Source organism: Panthera uncia (assembly GCF_023721935.1).
Source record: "Panthera uncia isolate 11264 chromosome B2 unlocalized genomic scaffold, Puncia_PCG_1.0 HiC_scaffold_24, whole genome shotgun sequence".
NCBI classification, from domain to species: Eukaryota; Metazoa; Chordata; class Mammalia; order Carnivora; family Felidae; genus Panthera; species Panthera uncia.
In genome coordinates this window covers 80,791,854-80,818,598 of record NW_026057580.1, presented here as the reverse complement: position 1 = coordinate 80,818,598, position 26,745 = coordinate 80,791,854, and the positions used below count along the sequence as shown (strand labels likewise).

General features: G+C 34.3%; 1 protein-coding gene and 1 long non-coding RNA gene across 4 annotated transcripts in view; one reads left to right on the top strand and one right to left on the bottom strand.

Moving 5' to 3' along the window:
* Positions 1-26,745, bottom strand: part of NKAIN2 (sodium/potassium transporting ATPase interacting 2) — a 981,572-nt gene that overhangs the window by 565,769 nt on the left and 389,058 nt on the right. The gene's annotated exons all lie outside the window — the stretch shown is intronic.
* The window catches only part of LOC125937976 (uncharacterized), a 36,525-nt gene continuing 33,163 nt past the window's right edge, over positions 23,384-26,745 (top strand). The window contains exon 1 of the long non-coding RNA XR_007462571.1: positions 23,384-23,467. This is a non-coding gene — a long non-coding RNA (uncharacterized LOC125937976). The remainder of the gene's footprint in view (positions 23,468-26,745) is intronic.

The following is a 26,745-nucleotide window of genomic DNA, read 5'->3' as shown; positions in this document are numbered from 1 at the left end:
AAAATATTTTATGTGAACAAATTTCAGAGAAAAACACATAGATTTAATTGGGAAAAAGAGAAAATATTGAAAGGATAAATATAAACTTTGTTTCAGGATCAGTGTCTCTTAAGCATCAATAATCTCTTTTGCATTGTGCCTCAGCTTCTCTCTAAGGTCTGCTCATTTCTCTCTGCAATCAGCTTATTCTTTCCATTGAATCTCTATATCTATCTATCTATCTATCTATCTGCCTATCTATTTTTCCTTTACCTAATGATTCTGTTTATTTACAGCTCTCTCTTTTTTGACATTTAGGCTTGACATGATTTTCATGGCTTATGCTATATTTTGGCTCTTCTCTATATATTTCCTTCCAACCTCCATTCCTAAAAATAACCATTTCATTCAATTTGCATTGTCTAGTGCATTCAACAAATCTTTTCAGACCAAGCCTTTTTACAGGTCATTGAGCAAACCGTGAATGAAATACTCTTGAGCTATCTCTCCACTGAAGTCTAGTCAGTCATACCCAGAAGAAGAACTGGGTCACAAGACTACTTAGAAGAGTCTGGGACACTGGAAGTCTCCATGGTTGGCATGTTTAATACTAAGCTGAGAAATGAGGGAGCGTAAGGGTACAAAATATTTGAATGTTGACAGATTTAAAGAAGCTTGGGAGTTATTGTATAAATCTATATGCGTACAAAAATGGAGCTGATAAGTTTTGATATATGAAGTGTCATGCTGGGGTGCCTAGGTGGCTCAGTTGGTCAAGTGACCGACTCTTGATTTTGGCTCAGGTCATGATCTCACAGTTCATGGGATCAGGCCCCACATCAGGTTCTGTGCTGACAGCACAGATCCTTCTTGGGATTCTCTCTCTTCCTCTCTCTCTCTGCCCCTCCCCTGCTTGTGCTCTTTCTCTTGAAAGAAAGAAATAAACTTAAGGAAAAAATAAAATGCCACATTGTTGTATCTAGTTATCAAGGTTTTAAGAGGGAAGACACAAAAGGTAGGGCATAATTAAGATTGAATAAATGTGTTTCCTTCATGTATTTTTGAACATTATTTCCAGATATATGCTTATTTATGTGTGTATCTTTGAAAATATGTGGAAATAATGTCAACATAATATACTATTCTAAAACAAATTGTATGATCTTATGCATCGTAAGATGAATAGAATTAAGGCCCCAGATTACAGATTGTCCTGTATGTGGTCCATATACTATGAGGACTAGGTAAAGTGAATCTTCAATTTGTTTGAACTTATTGACATTAAATAGCTGTCTGTCACAGCCATATAAATCCATCTTTATTCATGAATCAGTTCATCTTTATTAACTTACACCATGCTTGCATCCCCCATTTCTCTTCCCTTTTGTTCTTCTTCTTCCATCCTCTCTGCTAGTCAGAGGATTCTTATCTTTAAGTAGTCTCATTGGAGCTAGGCTAGTGTAGAAAATACTTGGAAGTAATCTGGATACCTCCCTGTCACTACAAATCTTTTCCTAACTTTGTGCCTACTACTACTTACGAAATACACCTTTAATCGGGCTCTATTTATTACTTGACTAATAATGTTTTATGCTCTCTCATCTTGTAATATAAAGGTTTGCCTATTAGAATGTCTCTTTCTATGTTTTTGTGATTAAAAGCTGCCCATGGTAGAATGAATGATGCTAGACACAGGAGACCCTGCATTGTTTTTTCTGTTTTACATTACTTAGCATTGGTGAATAGTTTTAAAATACCACTCAATGTTAAGATTATTTTGTTGCATATCAAAGGCTAATTTTAGTGTAATAGTGTAAGAACTGGTAATAGGTCTATAGTAAATACACAAGTAAGTGGGTATAGGAGATTTGCTTTCAAGAATGTAGTACTATTGAGTATATAAGAAATTTACAGATTACAGCAGGCAGGAGGCAGGTAATTGGCTATTACCATGATTAGCCTCATATCTGAATATGTGGGTATTCCAGTGCACCCATATTCCCTCAACTATGAGACACTGCATCCCATGATTTAAGAAGCCATAACTGAGCCTGAGTTGGTCACTATGGGGTGGAATGGAAAAGGTGCCTGGGAAATTCGGTCAGCCTAAAACATCAAGTCATTAACAAAGAATATTCAAATGAAATATGAGGCATCTTTGAAAACGTGGGTGGTCTATGACTCTTTATTAGAGGTAAGAATATACTCACTCTAAATCTAAAATTATAAACATTAATATTAATACCACTTCTTTAATTTAAGGGTGTTTGGATCTGCAAATATTCTAAGTGTTTTACAATAAAAAACAGATTAAAAGATAAAACAGTCACAAAGCTTACAGAAACACACAGGCACCGAAATCCTTGGAGAAATGTGTGTAAGTATAAATGCCAGCTTCAATATTAGAACAGTTTTGCAAAACAGCAAAGTTGTAGCTCTACTTTCTTTTAAATCAAACACATGAACCATTTCATAGAAGAAGCCTCACAAAATCTAAAAAGTTACACAAAATCTAAAATACAGGGAAAAATCAGTCCACAATTGACATTAAAAGGATCCCAATAGAAATGTCATTAAATCTCCCTAAGTGGCATAAATATACTCAGTAAGTAGGTCTGACTTCAGACCAACAGTTTCAGAATATTACTAGCCTTTGTTTTTTGCCCTTCAGGAAAGTAGCAATGGTGAATCTTCCAAACTTGAAGAGACATTTCTCTTGAAGAGCTAAACACACAAGAATAAAAATGTGTGGTTTCAGCAGCATCACCTGTGAAATGGAGGTTATAAATACTCTATTTCTATTTCTTACAGGGTCAGTGGAAGAGCTCAGAGATATTTGCAAAGTGCATCTCACAAAAAGACTGTTGTGTATAAGTGCTAAATTCATCATAAGTAATAACACAATAAATAAAATTAAAATACCTCCCCAAATACCTCCTAAAATGTTACCTGGCAGATTTATTAGCGTTACTGAAAACCATTCCTATTTGTTAAAAGAAGACACCACACATTCCCATGGTCACCGAAGTAAAGAGACTAGCCTGTTGCCTTCCTGAAGTCTAGACTCTAATACAACTATTGGTCAAAGAGGAGATGCAGTAACTTTTCAAGTAAAATAAATAATAATAATAATAATAATAATAATAAGTAACAATAGAATATAAAGAAGAATTGGAGAAAGAGGAAGAAGAGCAGAGGCTGAAACAATGTAGCAAGGAATTATATTTAATCATCTGGGAAAAACTGCCTTTCAGAACAGTAATGGCAAATTATCTGCTGACAATAATTCAACAATAGAACTCTAACAAGGGGAATACAGGTCTTGAAAATCTGAGAGAAGACGTGTTTAACGTTGCAAAACTGGATCACTTTTGCAGGGGAAAAACTTGTTTTAAAGAAACTGTACCTCTTGTAAATTTGTATATTATGTAAACTATTATGAACAACGATACAAAAAGACTTTTTAAAGTTTTTTATTTATTTATTTTGAGAGAGAGAAAGGGGGAGTAAGGGAAGGGCAGAGAGAGAGGGAGAGAGAGAAAGAGAAAATCCCAAGCAGGCTCTACTGTGTTGGCACAGAGCCCGATGTGGGTCTCAAACTCATCAACCGGTGAGATCATGACCTGAGCTAAAATCAAGAGCTAGAGGCTTAATCAACTGAGCCACCCAGGCGCGCCAACCCCGAAAGATTCTTATCATAAAATACATCAAATTCTACAGACTTGCTACTCAAAGACATTTTGGTTTGGGGGTTCTTTTACAACCTATCAATGTGTTGAACAAATAAATAGTTAGCTCCTGAAAGACTGTCAACTGTCAGGCTCATATAAAATTAATTTTTAAAAAACTCACAAAATATCCACTGCCCTAATAGCTGCATAGGAACAAATACAAAATAAAGGTTATTCCATAGTTTTTAATAGTGAAAAAAAAAAACCTGTGTATACTGAAATTGAGAATGTCCACTTTCTCCTATCATACCTGCCTTATTCAATTACTTTAGTTCTGCTTTCCAAGGCTCCCAACATTTTATAGTAAACAGAAGGCACAAAATATAACTGATGTTTCCCCATCTTTTTTCTTAATAAATGGCCTCTGGTAGAATTACCAGTGTACAAACAGCAAAATAGGACCACTCATCATACATTACACCTTATGACACCAGAGAAAGAGCTTTGTTTTGATAAGTATTTTCTGGATGGTGTGACATAATTCTTCTCATCTCAGAGGTATTTAGGCATCTGGACAAGAAATTCTCCAATGTAGATGGAAAAAAAAAAAAAACATCTCTACAAGCCATTAAATGCTTGTATTTTTATAGGGAGAGAATACACATATGAAAATAACCATGTTCAATTTTCCATGTTCAACTTATTTCAAAACCATTACTTATTTCAAAAACATTATAATAATATATGCTTTATGATGTCACAAATTTTCCAAATTACAAGTTATAGAAAGAAGTAATTTATTTTCTGAACCTTAAGTTGAAATTAATAATTTTAATAGACCTTCTTTGAATGGCAGGGATACCTTAGATACAAATAAAGTTTAAGATGGTTTATTTTAGAAAATGGGAGGAGATAGCAATAATTAAGTAGGAAAGAAACTTTCTTGTGATTTCAGATAATCAAGAAGATTTGCTTAATATGAAACTTTTATAAAGACATGATATCATAAACTGAGAACAAACTGAGGGTTGATGGGGGGTGGGAGGGAGGGGAGGGTGGGTGATGGGTATTGAGGAGGGCACCTTTTGGGATGAGCACTGGGTGTTGTATGGAAACCAATTTGACAATAAACTTCATATATTGAAAAAAAAGACATGATATCATAAATGAATAAGGAAAAAACAGTAAATATAGATGTGCAATTAAAATTTTGCTATGATTGTATTCTATCCTTAAAAAATATAAAGTACTATTAAAGTACATTCATCAATTCTTTTTTGTAGAAGTCTGGCCCTCTAAATAAATGAAAAGTTTTCAAAGTTATAAGTGTTAATTAACAAAAATTATCACAACAAAGATTTAGAAACAGTTTAGTTGAATATCCTATGATTTCATCTCTATTTTTTATGAACAGACAGCTCTTAACACAAAGCAATCCATAATGAATGCCCAATAAACATGTATGGAATGAAAGAATAAATAAATGATTAGACAGTTATAGCTACAGGATATGCATATTAGCCAAGAGGATAAGTTTCACTTTCTTAGTTACCTCAGGGACCACAATGCAGTACTTTGCTATAGTAGGTGACTGAGTATAATGAAAAACAATAGCTTATATTTCCAAGTCAGCCTTTATTCCTTTTCAAGGAATGGCCACATCTTAAAATACTATATACCCTACTATACTCAATAGTCACAAGCATTTAAAAAAAATTAAAACCGGGGCGCCTGGGTGGCTCAGTCGGTTAAGCATCCGACTTCAGCTCAGGTCAAGATCTCACGGTCTGTGAGTTCCAGCCCCACATCGGGCTCTGGGCTGACGGCTCAGAGCCTGGAGCCTGCTTCTGATTCTGTGTCTCCCTCTCTCTGACCCTCCCCTGTTCATGCTCTGTCTCTCTCTGTCCCAAAAATAAATAAACATTAAAAAAATTAAAAAAAATTAAAACAACAATAAAAACAAACAAAACAAACAAAAACCTGTTCAAAACTAAATATCCAGAAAGGTTTCAAGGCTTATAAACACTTCAGAGAAGTGGGGGAAGATACGACTTCTGTTAATGCCAGTGATACGTGTCTTAGGGAAACAGTTTTCATATGATGTTAAAAGACCAGTATTCCTTAAAACCTTTGGACAGAAGGAGAATTTAAAAAAACAAAAAACAAAAAACAAAACTTCTGTAGGCATGTTTTTTTTTTTTTTCCTGGATTGAAATGGAAATATTTGAGACTGCTTGCTTTTTTTTTTTTTCTAGAACAATACTTCCCAGGTAGATATATCTAGGCTATTTCTGGGGAGTTAGTAGTACTTAAAAAAACACAAAAATAAGAAAACATATAATTCTCAGAGGATTTTTATTGTCTTAGGCTACCTAAATAATAAATAAATAGCCTAAATAATAAATTGTTTCAAAAAGACACCAAAGCAGCCTTCATTAATTAATACATTTTAAATGACTCAACTCTAATATATGTTGGCAGAACCATTTTTATGGTAACTCTGCATCAAAGAATTCATTTTAGAAAGGACTATGCTTTGGTACAAATGTGATGTTTGGTATATTACCAGCTTTATTTATGAAACGGTTATCAAAAAGCCACAGTTAATTAGTTCAACTAAAAGAAATAATCAGGAGTGTCCTATTCAAAAAATAAAAATATGTACACATGCATGCTCACATGTAAGTGAATTACACATATTTGTATGCATATATGCTGATACCTGTGTGTGTGTGTGTGTGTGTGTGTACACATACAAAAAAGTGTCAGCTCCCCAACAGTCTCCTATTCTTGATTATGACAAATAAAGATTACCAATCAAAAACAAACTCCAAAATCCCATACTCCTAAAATTGTAGTTGATACTCAAATTATACTAACAAAACTATATCCTCCCTATATAAAATCTCATTTTAAACATTTTCCCTTTGCATTCTTTTCTGGCAATGAACACACACAGGCAGTAAACACTCTCACTCTATACTACTCTACAGATCTCAGTATTTTCATTGTCTTTGTCATCTAGCAATAGGTGGTAACTATCCCAAGTCAGCAGATGATTTACTGGAAGCAAATGTTCTAACTAAATCTCAGTAGGGAAGAATGTCTAAATGGGACATTAAAAAGAAAACAATGTTGACTTCAATTCTCCCATGCAAGTTGCCAAAAGAACAAACCAAGAAACTGAACTTAACTTTATATTTTGTATAGAACCTTCAAACTGGGCCAAATAGAAGACTGCTTTGAGTCTCAACAGTCAATTTAAAGCCGTAAGTAGAATTATGTCACAGAAAAATAATGAAATCCATGCACATGCCTTTACAATAATAATGTCTTGTAGGAATAATAGGACAAGAGCAAAGAGTACAGGAAGGACAGGGTAGGGGATTCCCAACCTGGTAGGGAGATCTGCATGCTAGACTGTGTTCCTTTTCATGTATTCCAGGACTTTGCTTGAGCAACTCTTTTCTTTCCTGCATCAGCAACCATTTCTCTCTTTACTGGATCTTTCACATTAGCAGACAAACATGCCCTTATTTCTCCCCCAAAAGGAAGGACAACAGCAATAAAAGCTTACTCTTGCGCCTATTTTTGCCTCTAATTACAATCTATTACTCTCTTTCTCCATAGAGCAAAATTTCTCAAACTTGTCTATATTTACTCTAATTCTTTCTTCCTATTCTCTTTTCAGCACATGTCAGTCAAGCTTTCAATCCTATCATGGAACTTAAAGTGCTCTTCTCATTATCAATGACTGCTACATGGCCAATTGGTCAATTTTCAGTCCATATTTTACATGACTTAGCGGAAAGTGACATAGTGACTCCACCTTGAAACACCCTCTTCACCTGGTTTTGCATACACCTCACTCATCTGAGTTTCTTCTCACCTTATCAGGCCCCTCCCCATCAGTCCCCTTTGTGGATTATATCTTGTCAACCTCACCTCTTAATGTGAGAGTGACCAGAGTTCAGTCCTGTGTGTTTTCACCAGACTTCCAGGTCTGGAAATTTCCTTCACCTATTTCACACATGCCCCCACCCACTTCCCCTCTAGCAAACCATCATTTTGTTCTCTATAGTTAAGAGTCTGGTTTTTGGTTTGTGTCTTTTTTTTTTTTTTGGTTTTGTTTCCTAAATCCACATATGAGTGAAATCATATGGTATTTGTCTTTCTCTGACTTATTTCACTTAGCATTATACCCTCTAGATCCATCCATGTTGCTGCAAATGGTAAGATTTCATTCTTTTTTGGCTGACATTCCATTACTTTATATATACGTATAAGTAGATATCTATCTATATCATCTATATCTATACTATATCTATATCTATATCTATATCTATATATCTATATCATCTATTACTATATCATCTATCTATAGATCTTCCCATCCTCTTTATCCATTCATCTACCTGACTACTTAATTTGAATTTGCATCCATACATGCCAATACTTTTTGTTTGTCTTTTCTCTACAGCACTAATTACTGTGTTACACTTTCTCTTATTATATATGTGTATATGTATGTATATATGTATATATATGTACATGTATGTGTGTATGTATGCAACTTAATGATTTAAATTTTAGTTGGTTAGCTTATTGCCCATTTTCCCCAAACTAGAGTAAAATTTCCATGAGGTCAATAATTTATATTTCTTTCTGTTGACTGATGCAACTAATATTCAATGAAAATGAGACAATGACATAGGTAAGACATGATTAAAACCCCACCCCATTCTGGGCACTACAGAGGATTTGTCCTTACACCTTTTCAACATGAAAAATACCGAATTTAATAAAAGAAGGAAATAAAACAAAAAAATCAGTCACACACCACAAGAGTACATTTGTCTTTTCCTTATTGGAAGAGGAGCTCCCTGACAATCAAGAAGAACTCTCCTTACATACTTAGCATGTTTTTCATCTTTTAGGAAGCAAAGTATCTTTATATGATTCAAATATGTAACTGCTATTCAACAAAATGAGATGATAAAATGATGACTATAATAAATAATGCGAACAAAATAAATAGATGTAATAGCAGGAAACCATTAAAAGCGGTGTTCTATATTACTTAAAGTTATGGAAAAACCCTTATGAGACAATGCTAAATGAAACAAAAGACAGTATATACCATTTTTTTACAATCCTCTAACTTTCATTTCTACAATTTGTTCTATATTTCTTTACATTTTACTATATTCTTTAATTTGTTCACTTATCTTTTGTCTTTCAATTAAGGTTATAATTAAGGATGGGGGCACCTGGGTGCCTCAGTCAGGTGACCATCTAACTCTGGGTTTCAGCTCGGGTCATGATCTCATGGTTTATAAGATTGAACCCCGAGTCCAGCTCTGTGCTGACAGTGCAGATCCTGCTTGGGATTCTCTCTCTACTTTCTCTCTACTCCTCCCCTGCTCACTTTCTCTTGCTCTTAAATTATATTAATAACCTTAAAAAAAGGTTATAAATACGATGTAGGGATAAATAGAAATATTCTGCCCTGAATCATTTCACTGATATTGCCTCTAAAACCTCAAAATACACTTTACTTGAAAGTCAGCCTTTAGGACTCACACACCACTTCCTTCCTATAGGTTCCCATAATACCCCATCATAGCAAGATTAATACTGTATTCTTCATGAATATCATTATTTTCCTTCTGCTTATACACTCTACAAATACATTCCTGAATTATAGCATATACTCAATAAATATTTGCTGAATAAGTTAATAAGTTGAAACAATTTTTAAATTCTGAAATAGAATTCTAGACAAGAATCACTTTGCAATCCTAATTTATAACATTACCAGGAGTTATACTTGATATACTCAGACCTCGAAGAAAAAATATCAGATTACATGATTTTTGACAGATTTTATTAATTCAATCTATGACATATTAAAAATAATTATAGATTATGTCAAAAAAGTAAACTCCCTAAAAATGATCAATAAACTCACTGCAATTATCAACCAACGTGATTTCTTTTATATTATCATTTAGCAATCAGCGGTTGGTAAATTTTTCCCTATTTAATCAGTTATTTTGTTTTTCCACAGATACAGCTCTACGCATTTCATGAAAATAAATGTGCATGGAAAAGGTGTTCTATTAAAAATAACGAAATGTTTTCATTCTTTTTTGTAAAACAAGATATTAAAAATATCACTTATTAGAAAATACACTTAATGAAACTCATTTGCTTCATCTTTATCTGCCTACAAGTATAAACTCAAACTAAATTGAAAATACAACAAATCTTCATTTACAGGTTACTTTTATTGTAATTTTTCATTTTCATAAAAAATAATACTCCACAAAGAGTAAAACAAGTTCCATGTTCTATGTTATTTATCTTTTAAGCCTTAATTATATTTAAATTACTCTTCAACTCTTAATACATTAACATAATTGCATGTCAACTAACAAGATGTACTTATTGAATGAGGTATTTTTAGAACATTCTGCAAGTCATAATGCTTTTCCTTTTTTTTAATATATATATATATATATATATATATATATATATATATATATATATCATTTTACCAATTATCTTTTACCAGAAGTCTCTCTTTCCCTTTTGTTCCTCTGGAAATGCAGCTTTCAGAAGTTTCATCCAAGCTATTTCACTATTCTTATTCCACAGAAATAGTGTTTATAGTATTATGTGAAGCTCAATTGATTTAGTTTTATGTATATCTTAGAAACTAATAGCAAGAATATTTAAGTGTAAATTTGAGCTTTGCACACTATCTGCCAGCAGAACGTTGCTAAGAGGCAACACTGCCTCTAATACATGGCATAATAGGAGACCAAATCCAGTATAATCGTTTATTCATGCAGTTGAGAATATAAACTGGAATTCTAAAATGAGAAAGTGATCTAACTAGTCATCCTTTCACACTAGCATATATCTAAAATACTTTTGGGGAAAAAGACAAATCAAGAAATCCAAAAATGTGGGGCACCTGGGTGGCTCAGTCAGTTAAGCGTCCGACTTTGGCTCAGGTCATAATCTTGCAGTTTGTGAGTTTGATCCCCACGTTGGGCTCTGTGCTGACAGCTCAGAGACTGGAGTCTGCTTTGGATTCTGTGTCTCCTCTCTCTCTGTTCCTTCCCCCCTCACGCTCTGTTTCTCTCTCTCTCAAAAGTAAAATAAATATTAAAAAATTTTTAAAAATCCAAAAATGTGTATTTTTATCAGTGTTTAATCTTCAGTAAAAGAAAATGAAATCATGTTCCTTCTTCTAGATGGTTTTTAGTTCACTTTATCTCTATATATCACCAAAAATAAGTAAATAAATAAAAAGACTGATTTCTCTTTTTACCATGGATTTAAATTAAAAAAATAATTTGTGTTACTTGTTACTTTAAAATCTAAAGTTGTTTTAATAGTGTAGTTATGCTTCAAGTTTCAATTTAATTATAAAACTGTTTTTATTCTTTCATTAACTTCTAGCATTTAGTGGAAAATCTAATGTTATTCTTATTTCTTTTTTTTAATGTTTATTTATTTATTTTGAGAGAGAGAGAGCATGAGCAGGGGACAGGGGCGAAGAGAGGAGAGAGAGAATCCCAAGCAGTCTCCATATTTACTGCAGAGCCTGATGTGGGGCTCGATCTCACAAGTGTGATGTCATGACCTGAGCTGAAACAGAGAGTCAGTTGCTTAACCTACTGAGCCACCCAGAGACCCTTGCTACTCTTATTTCTGATCACACCTGTCTTTGTTTTTGTCTTTGTTTTTTTTTTCCCTATGGACATTTTTAAGATTCAATGGCTCTGAAGTTGCAAAATGATATGCATGTGTAAAACCTTTTAAATGTTGTAATATGCAGCCCATGGAAATGAGGCTCTTCATATTGGAGACTCTTATTCTTCAAATCTGGAACTTCTTTGTGTATTATTTGTGGGAGAATCACTTTCTCTTGTTCTGGCATTTGTTACATAAAATTTCTATAAAGTATATGTTGGATCTCCTTGATCTAATTCTTAAAATGTTTTATCTCCTACTTGCCAACTGATTTGGTTATTTTTTTTGAGAGATTTGTTGAGGTTTAGTTTTTAAATGTTCTGCTGATATTCAAATAATAAATGGCCATAATAATTGAATTCCAAAATGTTTTTCCTGTTTCCTTCGTTATTAAAATGTTTTCTGTTCTATGATTATTTTTTCAATAGCCTCTCTTTCTTGTGTCATGCAAAAATTTCCTACATTTATTTCCAAAGTCTTCTTTCTCTGACCCGAGAGTTTGTTTGATTTGTATTTTTGTTTCTGTCTCATGTATGGAAGGCTTTTTTTTTTTTTTTCCTGCCCACTTTTGGTTGACTCACTATATTTAAGAGTGAAGCTCCAGGATGCCTAGGTGGCTCAGTTGGTTGAGCCTTGGACTTTTGATTTCAGCTCAGGTCAAGATCTCACCATCAAATATCATGAGATGGAGCCCTGCCTTGGCATCTGGCTGAGCATGGAGACTGCTTGAGTTTCTCTCTCTTTGCCCCCCCTCTCTCTGCCCCTCCCATGTGCAATATCTCTACCAAAAAAAAAAAAAAAAAAAGAATAAGAAAAAGAGTGAAGCTCCAGAGATTTATTTAGAGCCTCTGCAGATTGGAAAAGGCTTGCTCTTGCAGGAAGGGGATGGGGATGGATAATTGCCTGACTGCTGTAGGCTGGTGGATAGGGGGTGGGGGAAGGAACTTTGCAAAGACTTTCAAACCACTTACCTGTCACTTTCCTACTCTCAGGCCCATTTTCTGTGGGATCAAAATGTATTCAAGTTTTGATCCTTTGTGAGATCCAATTGTTAAGTTTTCAGGAATTCTGCACATTCAGTGCTAAATGAACAATTATTACTATTATTACTATTAAATAGTAATTATTACTATTATTGTTAAATATATTATATTAAAAATAGAAATATGTATATTCAAAATGTTGCAAACTCATCACTTCTTAATTATCTTACTACTATTATTTATATCTATGTATCTGTTGGTAGAGGATAATATATAATAGTGAGTTACTTCACATCTCTTCCCAAATTCACAGTGACATCTCATCAATAGCTCGAAATTGGCCATGGTAGGAGCATTTATAACATGGAAATTGGCAAATGGTACAAATCAAGGTTTAATGTATTGTTTTGTCAATTGTGTAGACTTAACAATGTGATGGAGAAAATTTTAATAATGCAGATTAAGCTTAAAATGTTGGTGTCTCTATAGCATTATATTGTCAAAAAAATTGAGGAAACATTCTTCTGGCTATTCTAACAAAGAAGTTGATCAAATCATACTGAAATGGTTAAGTTTCAACGTATGTATTCACTGATTAACTTTCTTCTTATTCATGTAAACATAAATGTCTACCTCATTCATGTTGAAAACAGGTCAATGCATCATCTGCACCATAGATTTGCTATAAATATTATATTTTGCAAAAATCAACAAAAATGTTCTGTAAAAATAAAATTTCTAAGTGGATTTTATAAAAATGGCATTATATATTTTATTATTTATTAGTTATTACTAATCATTATATATTATTTGTAAACTATACAGATAAAGAGACCTAAGCATACATACACATGCATTGTTCAATGTTTAACAGAAACATAGGCACTTACACTGACACTTTCTCCCTCTGTCAGTATGTTATAATATCTATAAACTCCATGTCCAAAAATGTTTTTATCTCTCTACTCTGCTTTCCTTTCTTATCTATTCTCTTTGTTATGGTGGGTGTGGTGTCACTGTTGGGATATTATGTCTTTAATCTTTTTTAAGTTTATTTATTTATTTTTGAGACAGAGACAGAGAGAGAACCAGCAGAGGAGGGGCAGAGAGAGAGGGACAGGGGATCTGAAGTGGGCTTTGTGCTCACAGCAGAGAACCCTACATGGGGCTCAAACTCACGAACCATGAGATCATGACTTGAGCCAAAGTCGGACGCTTAACCGACAAGCCACCCAGTCACCCCTCTCATGTCTTTAATTTTAATGGAGTTTTGTTAGAGAGGACAAAAATAAAAATGTACACAGCTATATTTAACTAAGAATACTGTAACCAATTTAGTATAGCTCATTCTTTCATTTATTCAGTTACTTGACAGATATTTATTGAGTATCCAAAGTAAATTTATAAAACACAGAATCTGCCCTCAAGAAATCCAAAAGAGAGAAAGGATGGAGGTATGTAAATTGCCATAATGAAAAGTAAAAAGTGATACATGCCATAAGACATACAGATACTGTGTCATGAGAAACTCAGAGAAGGTGATTATTAACAGCTGGAAGATCATTAAACATCTCATTAAGGATGATATGATGTAAGATCTGAATTTGAAAAGATGGGTAGGAATTTGGATATCGAGAGACAAGGCCCACAGGCAGAAGGCATTATTGCTTGAAGGAGGCTGAATAAAGGCATGGAAATATGCAAGGTTATCTAGTGAATTAAATTTTGAGTAGTTTAATTTCCTTCATGAATGTGCCTAGAGGAGAGCTATTAATAAACTGGTTTTTGCTCTTTCTCTTCTTTAATGATTCACAAATGCCATTCTTGAAGTCTTCACTACTCTAAATAAAAGCTAAGGCCTAAGTTTCATTATTCTGAGTCTAACAACTAAATAAATATTCTATAAAATAATTAACCAGAAAAGTAAATGTAACTTTAAACGTAGCAAAGACAATTATAATTCACGGTCCAAAGCCTCTTATTACATGAGTTTGGCAGAAAAACTGTTAAAATTTGAATCAACAATCACAGTAGAACCTTTTAAGAAATGTCTATATACATCTATCTATCTATCTATCTATCTATCTATCTATTTGAATTCTGAACTTTAATAACATACCAAGATTTTCTGTCAGAGCTGTAGAGATGTAAACAATGACTATGAACGTATACCAATTGTTTGTTACAGATACTGGTCATGTTTCACTGATATCGAATAGATCTGCACAGGGCCTCCCTGTGACAGTGTTCTCTCCAAAGCTGCCAGAGGACGAACCCCCCCCCCCCCCCCCGCCAGGTGAGAACACCATAAAGCAAAACTCTCCAATGCTCTATTAACTAATATTATGGAGATATGATTCAAGACTGACTAAATGATCCCAAATATTGTTTATAATGACTGTTTATGAAGCCTACACCATTACTATATTTTAAGAGCATCCATTTTTTCCCTTTTATTTGAAGGTTTAGGTTGAAAATTTAAAAATAATTTCAGATAGAATCATACATTATTTTTTTAATGTTTATTTATTTATTTTGAGAGAGAGAGAGAGAGAGAGAAAGAGAGAGAGCCCGAGCAGGAGAGGAGCAGAGAGACACAGAACAGACAGACTGACAGATAGAGATTTTCAAGCAGGCTCCAACCTGTCAGCGCAGAGCCTGATGTGGGGCTCAAACTCACAAACTGTGAGATCGTGACCTGAACCGAAATCAAGAGTGGGACACTTAACCAACTGAGCCACTCATGTGCCCCAATCACACATTACTTTTAAACAAAAATAGTTAGGGAAATTAATTTTTAAAATATGCATAAGATAAAACCACAGATAATAAGAAAGTGGTTACAATGAATGGCTTAGACAAGTTACTGCAAATGTCACCAGAAAACTGTACTAGGTCTAAACAGTTATTTGATTCCATATTTACTTTTTAAAAGCAATGTATTCCCATGTGTATTTTCCATATCTTATTAAAAACACATGGTCATAATCTGTTCTCATTGAATTAACTGATGTTCCACAAAACCAGCTTAAAGTAACATTAAATATGCCATAATAGAAGAAAGTCCACCATGCCAAGAAGTTTTAAGGATGATTAAAAACTGTATTTGAAAAGTACCAATCATGCAAAGAAAAGTGAATATATCAAAGTGATATTTGGAAATGGTGAAACATCTGTACTCTTGGTATTATTTAACTATTTATATCTTCCATTAACATATTTTGCCACTGTAGAAAAATCCAAAGATCAATAATAGTTTCAAATATTAATAGCTTTCTCCTCTTTTCACTTATTCCATGTCTGAATTTTTATGTAAATTAAAAGTTTAAACAATTTGTTGGTGAATGGCAATAGGCTAGTGTACCCTAAAACCTCAAAGAAGCCCTCAGTCAATGTGTGATGGGGGCAAAGCACTCCCAGACATTTCCAAGATCTAGGAAGAACATGCCACCAAAAATTTAAAAGAATTAATTAATCTAAAACAAATCCTTATCTTACCCAAGGTAAAACCTGCTATGTAATAGTGTCTGGCAAATATTTAATAATAATATTTAAAAATAATAATTTCTATTATTCCAGAACAGAATTACATTGGGTCAAGAAAATATCAATTTGTCACAAGATATTTTAATGACTTGGAAGATTAAATGTATTTCATTTCTGTAACATTCAGTTCTGTAGCCATAGGGGCTCCATCCCACACCACTGGGGTCACGACCTAAGCCAAAATTGAGAGTCAGACACTCAACCCAACTGAGCCACCCAGGTGACCCAAAGCTGTTTTTAAATGTATTTCCCCAAAGGGAGGTTATTATATCCTGAAAAAAACATATGGTCATTTCATTGGTAAATTTTTTTGGGGGGATGGATGGAGCATACTCAAGGAAATTAATTTATGAGTCTCTCATATTTCAATTGTTCCAGGTACCACAATGATTCTATAATATTCTAAATTATTTTCCCTATTCAGGCAGGAAAATAATATTCCATTCAAATATAATGCTTTAGAAAATCACAAAAAATACAAAATTAATATATATTTTAACTAAATTTAATACAGGATAAAAATACAAAATAGAGTATAATATATCTTCGATTGTTGCAATTTAATTGTCTATTAAATGGAATGATATAAACCTTTTATCTGTATGTAATGTACACACACACCATTAAGTCATTATGAAGTTTCTATAAATACTAAAAAATCACAAGTAAGCATATCAATATATGAAAAGAAGACTAACTTATGGGTAATTCATTTTGTATCTTACTAAATAGGGACTTGTATTTTATTGTTCAGATCTTATCATATCATTGGGCATCATATGGATAATCTAAATGTCTATTGAAGACTTGGGGTATTTGTTAATACAGCTTAATTCATTAACAACAAATCTGATACTACTAGCTGAGTTATATTAGATGCTTAATATAGCCCAGGGACTACATGAAAACTTGAACCCATACAACTATGGGGTGTGTATTATTAATATTCAAATTTTACAGACCAAGAAATGGAGCCCGAGATGCCAACTAAGCTACCCAAGATCACACAGAAAGCAGTCTAGTAAGAATTTGAATTAAGTCTATAATAGTCTACAGTTTGAGCTCCTATTTTCTATGGTGTATCCTTCACGGTTCAGAGGAAGAGCCAGCCATCAAGACAAAAACTTTACAAAGAATTTTCTGGTATTTTAACTGTAAATTAAGTAAACTACCCAAAGCAAGTATCCAAGGCAAGTCTAATGCTCATTGAGTGAGTCACCCTTTAGAAAACAACAGATGGAATTCTAATGTATATAACACAATTGTTATGTTTAATATTTCATTGTTTACATTTGAAATTGCGCAATGAACAAGCAAATTGTACTATATTCTGTATTGTGTTCTTATTCTATTGTCCTGATAACAAATATTTCTTGACTTTACTGAAATCAAAACAATATAGGGTGTCTTTTATTTAGTGTAAGATAAGTAGTCCTTCACCACTGTTTTTCAAAGAGATAAACATGGTAAGTTATGCAGTTAGGAAAAATCAGTGTTTTTAAATTCATTTACTCATTCATTCTTAAAATATTTGTTGCATTCAGTTATGGGCCAAGTACTGTACAAGGCAGGAAAAAGAAAATTTAAATAAAATGGAGTCCCTGCCCACGAAATCCTCTTAAAATGATAAATGAAGAGGCACCTGAGTGGCTCAGTCAGTTAAGCATCTGACTCTTGATTTTAGCTCTGGTCATGACCTCATGGTTTGTGTGTTCAAGCCCCGCATTGTGGTATGCACTGAGAGTGCAGAGCCTGCTTGGGATTCTCTCTCTTTCTCTCTCTCTCTCTGTCCCTCCCCTGCTCACGCATGCACACTCTCTCTCAAAATAAATAAACATAAAAAGAAGAAAATAATGGAACAATGAAATGAATGCTCTAGTAAAAGGTGAAAGATTTATACGATCTGTAGAGAAACTAGAGTATTAAATGCTCTAATAAAAGTATAAAAATTCTGTGGCAACACAGAGAAGAATATAACTAACTGCATCTAGGGTAATTGAATGAAATTGTTTAGAAACACATTATCTATTCCCCAAATAGTTACCAGTTTCCAAGGAACAAAATTTAGAATCCTTAAACAAAGTTTGAGTATCCTTAAAATTGAGAAGAGATTTGAAAAACTCCTTAATAGATAATCTTTAATAGATTTACAATAAAGTTCTTTATTTTAAAGTGATATTTGGTAATATATTTTTTCAGAGAACATTTTGGGGACACTGGTATGAGCTGGGTTACATGTGTAATCCTATGTCTTTCACTTAATTGGAAATGGGCTCACTGACCACATATATTGGACTAATCCATTTAGCAAAAATCCCAACTTCACACAATTTTCTTAATGGAGAGAGATGTTAGATGTTAATCTCCTGTTTTGTACCTAAAGAAAATATGATCACATATCACATAGAGATTTAATCTACTACTTTTGAGGCCAGAAGCCAACTGGCTAATGGATTGTTAGTCACTGGGATAATTTACTTTCTGTGGATCATTTCTATTTACCATCATTTAAACTTAGCTTCTTTACGATCATGTTAAAAATAGCATGTTAGAAAAAGAACTAAAGAAAAAAGGCACGGAAATTTAAAAATATGAGTTGTGACAAGTAGCACTATGACTGAAGAGAAAAAGGGATATAAATCTATGTAAATAATATTTTTTGATACTGTGAATAATGATTCAACTTCAAGGAAAAAGGGCCTACTAATAATAAAATTAAAAATAAAACACAGTGGGGCTCCTGGGTGGCTCAGTCAGTTAAGTGTCTGATTTTGGCTCAGGTCATGATCTCACGGTTTGTGAGTTCAAGCCCCGTGTCGAGCTCTGCGCTGACAGCTCAGAGCCTGGAGCCTGCTTTGGATTCTGTATCTCCCTTTCTCTCTGCTCCTCCCCAACTTACGCTCTCTCTCTCTCTCCTTCAAAAATAAATAAAAACATTAAAAATTTTTTTAAAAATAAAATAATACTCAATAGTGTTTAAGTTTTTTTTTTTTTTTTTCCCTAAGTTTACTGGAAGCCTTACAACACAACAATAGGAAGAGCTTGTATTAAAGAACAATTTAAGTGTGGCACTTAATTTGTCACTCTGGAGACTTAGTGTATTCCAATCTGGAAAAGTTTCTGTTTTATAAAAGCATCTGTTTCCTAACTGAGAAACTACTTTCAAGCTTGTTTTATAGTCTAAATATTTTATATATTCTGTTGTTTACCATAGCGGCATCAAAGTTGAATGTATCAAAAATAAAAAAACAAGGGGCGCCTGGGTGGCTCAGTCGGTTGGGCGGCCGACTTCGGCTCAGGTCATGATCAAGCGGTCCGTGGGTTCGAGCCCCGCGTCGGGCTCTGTGCTGACAGTTCAGAGCCTGGAGCCTGTTTCAGATTCTGTGTCTCCCTCTCTCTGACCCTCCCCTGTTCTTGCTCTGTCTCTCTCTGTCTCAAAGATAAATAAACGTTAAAAAAATTTTAAAAAAATAAAAAACAAAAACAAATATACAAAGAAACTACTAACACAGCATACAGTTAACCGCTCGGGCATGGGCTTATGCTTAAGGATGAGGGGCAATCATTAGAAAGCTACACCCTAATGGCTACACTTGACACTGAGGAGTGCTGCAGGTGCTCAGACACAATTGGAAATATATTGTCTATTGTCCATTATCGTAGTTGGGAAAGAACTGTATGTTCCTGTACATGTGTATGTGTGTGTGTGTGTCCAGAGGGTTTCTAGTCTATGACCATTTACCCCAGGAAAATCAGAGTTAGGGAGTGGTAACTTATTTCATTCTAGCACAAACATTTGTGCTCTTTGTAGAATGCTTTTACATGTATACTAAAGCATGCTATACATAACATTAAGTCTGTTCTTTAAAAGAAGAAAGGCATGAGACATTAAAGGCAGTTTTTGTTAATCAAGGCAGTTATTTATAATTACTTAAACAAAGCTGGTTCCCCAATGTAGATGGTTTCTTCAGCAATACAAAACTATCCTTTTTGTTACATTTAATGTTCCTCTTTTTGAATTCTAGGTTATCTGATATTAATATGTCCATCTTGCATTTTGTGTTTGTGCTTGCCTGTTTTTTTTTTTTTTTTTTTTTTTGAGAGAGAAAGTACATGTGAATGGAAGCAGAGAGGAGGGGCAGAGGGGGACAGAGAGAGAGAGAGAGAGAGAGAGAGAGAGAGAGAGAGAATCTTGAGCAGGCTCCAAACCCAGAGTGGCACCCAACACAGGGCTTGATCCCTGGAACCGTGAGATCATGATCTGAGCCAAAGTCAAGAAAGAGTTGGATGCTCAACAGACTCAGCAACCCAGGTGTCCCTATATCAGCATTCTAATTTAACACATGCTTGTCATTTTATGTGTCTTGTAAATAGCATACAGTTGTAAGATGTTTGTAAACCTTTGTAAAATGCATACAGCTATAAGATGTAAAACTTTGACTTTTAATAGAAAAGTATAATGTATAACCAGATATATTTATTCAACTTACCTTGTTTTCTGGTTTTGTTATTTATTTTTTCCCTTCATGTTTCCTAATAATATCCATGTAATTGGCATATGGCATAGATTAAATAAGCTGATATTTACAATTCCTGGCACACAGGGTTCACTGAATAAATGATAATTTGTTTGCCTTTTCTCACCTTCCCCACCTATTCTATGCTTTGGTCTCTGATAACCTTGGAAGGTATCAATGATGCTATAAATTCTATTATAAGTAACTTACACTATAAAATGATATATTTGCTTTGAGTTGAGGGCAAATGATCAATATAGAAAAACTAAGACTAGATACAACTTCTATTGTTTATGTGTTCAATTAATTCCTTTTCTACCAAAATAATTACTCCAAATATGTCTTTTAAGCTTTTTTTTTTTTTTTAACATTTATTTATTGTTGAGAGACAGAAAGCGACAGAGTATGAGCAAGGGAGGGGCAGAGAGAGAGGGAGACACAGAATCTGAAGCAGGCTCCAGGCTCTGAGCTGTCAGCACAGAGCCCGACGTGGGGCTCAACCTAAGGAACCGTGAGATCATGACCTGAGCCCAAGTCGGACGCTTAACCGACTGAGCCACCCAGGCGCCCCTCCAACATATGTCTTAATATGCAGCTACTTTTGTCTTTTTCCCTGATTTTTTCCTTACTAAATTTCATTGATTTACTACGTAAAACTTTTACAACATGCAGAATGTCTCTTACTTTGGACCTCGTATTTCAGTGTTATGTTGTCATTTGTCTTGAGGCAAATATAGATAATGTGTGAGTCAGCAACCAATTTCTCCTTAATCAGGCACAAGACTGTTGAAGTGCATAGTTCAGGTGCAATACGAACAGTGGGATAAAGATGCCAGGCCAAAAAGTTAAATACATGTTTTGCACTGGATTTATCTTTGTATCGGAGATGTTGCAATGGTATGCTCACCACCCAGTAGCATTGATCTCCGGGTGAATGCTTATGAGTTTATGATTCACTCAGAGGTGAGGTAATCCTTCCTCAAAATCATTTAGCAGTTTTGCACATCTATTAAATTATTTTATTACCATCTTAAAGTGGGTTCAATTTATTACTTTTTGGATATTTCATCTTTCATGATGCTCAAAGCTGCTAACTAAACTGGTTCTTCAAAAAAATGTAGGGGTGCCTGGGTGGCTCTGTCAGGTAAGCATCCAACCTGATCACAGCTCAGGTCTTCATCTCAGGGTCATGAGTTCAAGTCCCATGTTGGGCATAATACCTTTTATTTTTTTAAAAGTTTTTATTTATGTTTTATAGAGAGACAGACAGAGAGACAGAATGTGAGCTGGGATCAGAAAGAGAGGGAGACACAGAATCTGAAGCAGACCCCAGGCTCTGAGCTGTCAGCACAGTGCCCAACATAGGGCTTGAACCCATGAACCATGAGATCATGACCTGAGCAAAAGTGGGATGCTTAACTGACTGAGCCACCCAGGTGTTTCTCTACTTAAAACAAAATGCATAACATTGTGAGTGGTTATGATTTGCCCAGATTTCCTCTAATTCTCACTATGACTTATTCAGACAATGCTTGTCCCACTGCTGTTTGGCAGGTATAACTGGGATATTCTTTGTAATAGGAAATTTCCAGATGTATCGTCAGAGCTGAGCTATTCTTTTAAACCAGTGTACATCACCCCTGTACCCTAATGTCCTTTCTATTTGTGCAGAGTTATTTAGATCTATCCAATGGTCAAGAAAGGGGCAGGGTTTGTTTTAAAATTCTCTGAAGAAAATACATAAGAAAATAAGACTGTTTTCATAATTAATATTTTGATATTTACCTGAGAGCCCCTAGAGGACACACCTACGGGAGGGTGTGCCTTGAGGCCTGTAATGGCATCTTTGATACTCCCATGAAATAGCATAAAAAGAGTTTGAACATGGCTTTCTCAATGATAATGCACGATTTCCCTCTCTTCAGCTATTCTCTGTTCTGTAATCAGACGCTAGATATAACTGAAAATCCCATGGGTGGAGGGGTCAGAATTACAATGCTCCAGAAACCTTTGATCCCTCAGCAAACCAGATTAGCAATCTGTACCATTCTAATGACCATATAAGTATTCATATTCTATAGGGGAACAATTTTACTAACTCATAATGTATTAAACAGACAAGTGAAGCTAAAATTTCATATTGTTTTTACATTTAAAAAGACATGATACATCACATGAAAAAGCTATATGAAGAGCTTACCTAAAACTTGAACAAATATATCACATGCCAATAATATTGTTTTAAATTAGAGATTACACACAATGTTATCACTTTATGCCTCTTGAAGATACCAAAATCACTACCAACGATTATTTCTTTCCATGTCTTCAGCTATGTAAACTGACATAAATCCCACAAGAACACTATATGTAACTACCTCATAAATTTTTCCCGAAGCTCTTATGATTCTTGCTAGGTCTGGAAATATTTTTCCCTCATTAAGAAGAGCTATCACTTTTTGAGCACTTATCGTGTGCAACAAGGCATGGTCAGGCATTTTAGGAAAAAGGTGTCCAACTCTCCAAGAATTCTGCAAGGGACCATTTTTGGTGCCATTCATTAGATTAATAAAACTGAGATTCGGAGGTGTTAAATGACTTAACGTTTCCACAGCCAATAAATGATAGAATCGGGATCCCAATCGAGGCCTGTCAAATTCCAAGTCTGGACATTTATCCCCTCAGGGAAAGAACTTTCACCCAAAGCTTCTCTTAAATGTAACTCCCTCAAGGATTTACTCTAGGTCAGAATGACAGTTTAAAAGGTTAATGGATGTGTGTTCTGTTACTCATTCAACAACATTGTTAATACTTAATGTGTTGGTCTCTTTTTTAGGCTCAGCACATACAAAAGAGAATCGGACCTGGTACCTTGCCTCTCAGAACTCTAAGCCAGTTGCTGTGGGAACACAGAGAATGTAACAAAGCTGGTCTTGGGAAGAAGGGAAACTTCACAGAGGAGCTGATATCTCAAGTGGGTCTTATAGAATGAAGTAAGATATTGGTGAGTGCTATTGGCTTACAGGATTAATGTGTAATACTAGGAAATAACACATTCTTATTTTTTCAGGGACATTCTAGAGCCCCTTAAGTCAAAATAATGACCCAACAAGTTAAAAGGTCATATTTTTCAGAAATGCATTTTTATGGAGAAGCATATTTCAGTGTTTCTCTAGCTATACTGCTGCCACTTTGCCCACAAGTAAAAATAGCCTTGAATATTTTTTATGGGTAGTATGAAAACTACATCTAACCACACTTGTTGATAAAATACAACCAAACACAAAATATGCTTTTAAAAGCTCAAATGTTAATGTAAGTTTGTTTCCCAAAAAAGCACTAAAGGAAAATTGTTATGCAGAAAATAAATGTTATTTTGTTTAAAGTAATTCTCTCACTTCCATAAAGAATAAGGCAATATACTTTTAGTTCCAAATCGAGAACATTTTGGTGGAAAAAATCACCTAAGAACATAGGCTGATGAGGTAGCTACCATTTGATGATTTTTTTTTTGTTGTTTAATTTTCCCATCTTTGTTGCCCATGCTTGAAAAGATGTGAGAAATAATATCCTATCTCCATGTATGCCCCCAGCAGTAAAGTGTTACCCTTCCAATTCTTCCTAAGTTTTAATTACGAGAGTAATTATCTTGACATAATGTACAAAATATTGTGATATTTCATTTTCAATTATTCAGTTCTATTGGCAGACTAGGGCGCACATTACAGATGTGCATACATCCATGTTTGCTAACAATGCACTGTCAAACATAACATTTTTTTATTATTTTTTAATGTTTTATTTATTTTTGAGACAGAGAGAGACAGAGCACGAGGTGGGGAGGGGCAGAGACAGAGCAAGACATGGAATCTGAAGCAGGCTCCAGGCCGTGAGCTGTCAGCACAGAGCGCGACGCGGGGCTCGAACTTACGAACCATGAAATCATGACCTGAGCCAAAGGCCGGGACGCTCAACTGACTGGGCCACCCAGGCACCCCAAACATAACTAAAATTTTAAATTATAGTTAACAACAATAGGGTAGCTAATTTCCCTTAAGTACTTCTGCTAGGATTCTTACTCATTAGAATTGGAGCTAATCTGAATTTCAACACTTACATATGTTTTAAGTGTTGAAGTTTTGGGGCACCTGGGTGGCTCAGTCAGTTAGGCATCCAATTTCAGCTCTGGTCATGAGCTCGTGGTTAGTGGATTTGAGCCCTGCATCAGTCTCTGTGCTGACAGCTCAGAGCCTGGAGCTTGCTTCAGATTCTTTGTCTCCTTCTCTGTCTGTGCCCCTCTCCTGCTCATGCTCTTGCTCTCTCTCTCTCTCTCTCAAATATAAATAAAAGTTAAAAAAATAAATTACATACAGTGTTAGAGTTTTATTCTTTATCATAGCAAAGAGTTAATCTATAGGTCACTGTTTTTAAAATTACAACACCTTGTTTCTTTAAAGGTAAACTGTATTGGATACAGCCTTTGATTCGGTGTTGAAAAACAAAAGAACCATTAATACAGATTTATTTTATGTTTCCATGTATATTTAATGTAACATTTTAATCCATCCCCTTGGTATAAAAGTCTTAGTAAAAAATAAGATACCAAAAGAAAAGGATCCAGTTATAAACATGTACTCGTATATGAAAAGGCTGGTTATTTTTTATTTTGTATTATGCTTATGTAGGTGTATAAATTAGATATGAAAGTACAGTTTAGTCTATGTTTTATTTGAAAATCCCTATAACTTTTCAAAGCACAGACTAAACCAAGAACCATTGCTGACAGCCAACTTTGACCCTGTCCTTGTGATCTTCTTGGCAACATAATTTGCACCCTGTAGAAATGAAGATGACTTTTTCCTATGACAAGACTGTGTTCGACACTGGTTAATTAGCACGCAGATGGCAGGGAGGCTGCCCATTTTACCCCCTACTATACAAACCGCACATTTATATGCAGCACATATTGCAAAGTGGAATATGTGCACAAGTCGTATGGCAGTAATCAGGTCCTCACTTTTGAGAGTTAGAACAAAAAAGAAGGTAATGATTATGAACTTCAAAGTACAGTGCACTCAAATAATTGGACAAGCTTCATTGAGAAAAGATGAGGCACAATTTACTGTGCTGTTCTTATAATTTAATTCTTAATTCTTGAAAAAGCAAATGTACATTTGAAATTTATATACATACAAAGATACTCATAAATTGATTGGCGATGTAAATAAACCACTGTTTAAAGGAATAGCAGAGAAATACCATGTATACTTGTTTTAGGATTGCATTTTGAGGGTTTTACTTGAATATAAATATCTGATGATAATGACCTCATGGCACTTCAAACAAGGAGGCTTCATTGTGAAGTACTTAGACTGAAAAGAAACAGAGCCAGAATCCCTTGCCTACAGCTGTACACTTCCTTTTCCTTACTCCCTCCCAGATGCATAGGATTTCCCCTCAAACTGAATGGCTATGGAAAAGTTTAAATATTTATACTCTTATAGCAAAATTCCTATAAAAAAAAAAAAGGCTGCAGCTACAGTTTGATAAGCATTCTCCTGAGGTATAGGTTGCCTTAGGCAAATGAAAGTAAATAAAGAGGTAGTGAGCTTTCATTGACAAATTATTTATACCTCAATTTTATTTATCCTCTGGATACAATTAATCAAAACTTGATAGAGCTTATGTAAAACAGGAAAGATTCAAACCTTGGTTATTTGTGAACAGGGTCTCTTATTTACTGGCTCGTTTTTTACCTAACTTTTCTTATATCTTCTACCCTCACTTAAATTCTTAAAATCACTTAAAAGAAAATTTTGGGATGCCAAACAACAATATTGATATAAGATTTGAATTAAGAATATTTATTTCAGGACTCTAGTTCTCCTTGAAGACATATTTATTTTGGCTGAATCACCACTAGAATTATGAAATATATTTTGGTACACAAGGTTAAGAGAATGTTTCAGCAAATAAATCTACAAGAGTTCCTATTTCTTGATTCTATTCAAAGTGTCAACCTAATATTTAGATCATTTACTTTCTCAGTACTGCATTCAAAATGATAGACTCAGACAACCCCACCCATAATATAAAATTTTACAAAATGTTATCTTTAAACAATTAAGTGAAATTATTTATATAGAAATGCATATTAATATTTTTGTCCTTATATTTACTTTTTGCTCCAACAATACCAGATCTTTCTGTAGGTTTTCAAAGACAGCCTCTGGGACTAACTATATCTTCATGCTTCCCTGGCAATGACACTTTTCACTTTGA